This window comes from Limanda limanda, chromosome 13 (genome assembly GCF_963576545.1).
Source record: "Limanda limanda chromosome 13, fLimLim1.1, whole genome shotgun sequence".
Taxonomy (NCBI): Eukaryota; Metazoa; Chordata; class Actinopteri; order Pleuronectiformes; family Pleuronectidae; genus Limanda; species Limanda limanda.
In genome coordinates this window covers 2,301,855-2,306,600 of record NC_083648.1, presented here as the reverse complement: position 1 = coordinate 2,306,600, position 4,746 = coordinate 2,301,855, and the positions used below count along the sequence as shown (strand labels likewise).

Here is a 4,746-nt window from a genome sequence, read left to right as displayed (position 1 = left end):
TCTCCTAAAAAAAGTTTTTTAAAGGCCATTATGACTATCATGTTATATTAAAATGTTATGTTGAAAAATGTGGGATGCTCTAGGCTACCCGTTTCAGCTGCATATATGCCTATTGAAAATCATCACATTTTATTACAATGAAAATACATTAAAGTACCATATGTGTACTACTGAGCATTAACAAGCGTTTCATGGAGCAGAAGACATGATAACTAGTTGCCAATAAGTATTGTAATAATGCAAAAAGTCAAACTTCAGTGGAATGTTATCAATAACCTATATTAGAAGAGACCTTGAGACCTTTGGACTCAATCCTGTATTTATATAACACTACCAATAGGCTTTGTTCAGCCGCAAAAGCAGCAGGTTCTCAAAGTTATTTGAGCCTATGCATGCTCTCCCTGGCCTGAAGATGAGTCCTGCAATACTAAACAGTCTTTCACAGGCTGCTGAGGCAGGGAGTGCAGTATTAAACTTAAGTGATAGCTGACCCACAGCTGGGAAGGACTTCAGTACATCTACTGTGTCTCCTGGTAACCCGCTGAACCCCGCTCGTGATATGGATTGGGGATTGCAATTATTTCCCATGAAAGAGGAATTCCCAGTAAGCGCAAGTGGTATTTATTATCATTAATCATTTTTTGATGCGGGCCAATTAAAAATGGATGGCGGGCCGCAGTTGGACACCCTCGTTAGCCTTGAAATCTCGTTAGCTTTCCCGTAGGGCACGTGGCATGCCACCGTCCCCTTTTCTGCAGCCCCCTCCACATGCCTCATTAGATCATCAAAGAAGATATGTGGCCTGATCTTCTCCAGCAGTGGTCCCTTGGGCTTCCCACCCAGAAAGTGAGCCTCGTCGATCTCCAGGCCATATGACCTCAGTGTATTCATGGCTCGTTTACCACCGCTGCCGTCCTTGCGAGCCGTCACCAGGTATGTCCGGATCGGGCAGTCCTCGCTCTGGCCATTGACATAAGATTTATTTTGCAGTTTTCCTAAAGCCTCGAGGAAACACTTCAGTGGCCCATGCAGGAGGATGGCAGAAGGGATGCAGTTAGTCCACAGTTTCTACAGATGACATATTCATATTTTATTGAATCTGTACTTAATATGGTTATATGTGGACATGGCATTCCTCTGCAATTGGAGATTAATAATAAATTGCAGTTCAGACGTCTTAATTGCAGTTTAACATCCAAATTAAGATGTTATTAGCTCTGAAACCCCTTTTTTTCCCGTTGCACTTTGTCGTAGAGACGTCAACATGTTACAACTGAGATTTCGTCTGTATTCATATGTTGTGCAATAGGAGTAGACTTGACGTTGGCTAATTATTAATAATCATGAAATATGATTATTAAAATAAAAATTATTTATCAAAAATAATTAAATTATTAATTGAAGATGATCAGTAATCAAATAACAATAAAACCACTAATGAGAAAATAGGAATTATCAATTAGAAAGTACAAATTATCAATTAACAATGATAAGGTTATCAACCAAGAATAATGAAAATAATTAGTCAAAAACAATAAAATTATCAATTTAAGAATAATACTATCTATATTAATAATTGAGAAAGGGGGGCACCACCCTGGTTTCCAGGGACCAACGATGTCAAGCTATAATTATCAGTCTCATAATGATAAATGTCAAATTAATAATGTCAATATTTTAATATTAACGATTACTTAATAAACAGTGAAGGCTTCTAAGTTCGAGCACAGGCAATCATAATCCAGCTGTATTCACACACTTATGCACAAATAATCACAGACTACAGATACTTTAATTACAAAAGTATTTATTAAAAAGGGGAAATAAAGTTATAATGTTATTCAATGATTTATCATTTTAACAAGCTCCGATATTTCAAAGATAAACACAGCAGCAGCACTTATCACAATTCAGAAAATACATGTAAACCTGAGGTCTACCTATGTATGTCTGTCTCTATGTGTGTGTGTGTCTGTGTCAAAGTGTCTCTCTGTGTGTATGTGTCTATGTGTGTGTGTGTGAAATAAAGTTAGTGTTATTTAATGATCCATCATCTTAACAAACTCCCATATTTCAAAGATCACAACAGCAGCAGTATTTATCACAATTAAGAAAACACATGTATTCATCTATGTGTATCTGTGTGTGTGTGCATCTGTCTGTGTCTATCAAAGTGTGTGTGTGTGTGTGTGTGTGTGTGCGAGAGAGAGAGAAAAAGAAGGGGCGTGGCAATGACGCAGTCACGTAGTGACATCACATCTAAGATGGAGGCCGATCATGATTTGTGGAATCAAGGCCTAAAAACTCTCAAAATGGCGGATTGACTACAAAACAAGATGGCGGAGCCGTTATGAATTTAGAGCCAGGATGGGAGGAGAGAGAGAGAGAAGGCGTGGCAATAATAGACTCAAAATGGTGGTTTAACTTAACGTTATCCAAAATGGAGAATATGTTAATGACCATGTGGCCTGAAATCACAATGGTGGTCGCCAGATGAATTACACAAAGGAAATTTCAGACAAAGAGAATTCTTATCTCTGCTTAGCTTTGGGGGGCCGAATGGTTTCCAGATGTGTTCAGCCTCTCTGAATATAGATTTAACTATGTTACATGAACTATATTCTAAATACAGATCGGAAGTGTGTATAGGTCGGTTTAGAAGGAGAGAGAGAGAGAGAGAGAAGAGAACGAACTCTTAAAAATACGCCTGAGATGAGTTAACAGTGGTTCACCCCTCAGCCCTCAAGCGAACGTTGTGGGCCAAGGTTCTGATCGGTGAAATCACTGCAGACTCACACAGACGTTAACAGTGCGGGCGGAGGCGCTTCTCGCGGCCCTATTCACTGTAACACAAAACATTGCCATCAAACCGGAAACCGGAAGTAGCGGCTCGGAGTAGTGGCCGGCTAAAACAATGGAGAAACACGGAGGTTCCACGAACAAAATACACTCAAGTATTAAATCAATACGCTACGTATTAAACTAACATCTGCCCAGACAACATAAGCCTCTCTTACTGTAACCATGGTTTCGTGGGGTGCATGCGCGTTGGCGCGAATCTCCCGGAGGTTCAGTGAATCGCTTGAAGTCTCTCAGGCGGGCTCTCGTGAGCACCGCAGCTGGGCCGGAGCGGATCCGTCGTGCTCCGTGGCGAGATGAGGTTTCGTCTTCTTCTGCAGCAGCGGAGCTCGTGCTCACTCACAGGAACGTGCGGCTGCTTGTAGCCGTTGTAGATCGTGTTGGGAAAAGAATAAAAGTAAAGTCCGTGTCTCACTCGTCCCGAGTGAGATTCCTGTTTGTCCTTTCAAGTTAAAACAGGAAAAGTCCTTTTCAAAATAAAAACGTCGACTAAGATAAAAGAATAAATGAATGAAATTAATTGAAACAAACATCTTATTGCCTCCTTAAGCAACGGGAACCTCTGGTCAGACCGGAGGAGGCCTAACTGGAACGTCAGTGCTGGAGTGAAAAAGAGCAGTTAAGAGAAAAGTAGTTCCCTCCTTAAGTTTGCTGGAACCTCTGGGCAGACCCGAAAGGGCCTGGTGGGAACGTCAGCATCGGAGGAAAGAGAAAGGTTTCTGGGAGCTCAGCCTTTTTAAGTCATGTTCCAGGTGACTCCCCCCTGGGAGGAGGGGTCAGGGGTCAGTGTGGCCCCCGGCCAATTAACTATCAGAATTTGGCCCCAAGGGGCGGTTTACAGTGGGGGACCCAGGAAGTGATCTGTTGCCACATGGAGATAAGAGCTCCATGCTGGATTTTCATGTGAGGGGTCTCCCTAGGCAAGTCTCAAGTTTTACGACTCTTTGTTCTAAGTCAGATCACTGGGCCTTCCCCAACACATATTCGTGGCATAAAAAAGGGTCACAAGCACAGAACTGTCCTTAAATTGATGAACTACATATCTCTTAGCAGTGTTAACAGTTGTCACTACATGTTTACTGTACATTACTGTACATGGTTCATAGGATCGTTCTCGTGGAGCTTCTCATGGAACGCGTCCAGTCAATGGGCCTTGAAAATGCACTCCGACTCATTAGAGAAGAGGACTCCATCACCATCGAAGGCGACTCGCAGCTGAGTCTCCGACACTTCATTCATCTTCTCCTTGGTGAACATCGTGGCTGCCGCTACACCTGGTTCATTCAGAACATCACACACACATGGACACACATCCATAAGTCTAACCTGTCTAATTTAGGTGCCGATGACAAAGACTACCTCTTATTAGATTATCATTATTTATTATTAAAGCTTCTCAATGACAAATAGCTCCTTTTGTACCGACCTTCCCCCAGAGCTTCTCGAACCTTGCCTGGGTCAGACGACAGGTACAGGTTGGTGTGGTAGGCCTTCAAGAAGCCCAAAGGGCTGTTTCCCCCTGTCATACAGAAGCGCTCGATGGACAACTCTGTAGAGATAAAGATACAAAATGCTCAGTGAACAGTGAACAGTGAAAGGAATGAGGTCATCACCGAATGTTTCGTTTTAAAATGTGTTGACCCCCCACCTTGCCTGTATTTGGATAGCAAGTAAAGTTAAATAATTGCATGTCTGTTTGAATTATTGACGTGGTTCAATAATATAACTTAATATTTAAAAACAATTGTTATGGCACACTAATTAAAAAGAAAATTTCACATTGGCACATATTGTCAAAATGGTTGCCGACCCCAGAGCTAGAGTAACCACAGAGCGACGGTACATCACTGCAGAGTCCTGCCAGCCCTCACTTTGTTTGCAGAACAT

The 4,746-nt window shown here is 42.0% G+C and overlaps 1 pseudogene; it reads right to left on the bottom strand.

The window, feature by feature from the left end:
• Positions 1-439: 439 nt before the first annotated feature.
• Positions 440-4,746, bottom strand: LOC133018197 (cytosolic 5'-nucleotidase 1A-like; annotated as a pseudogene).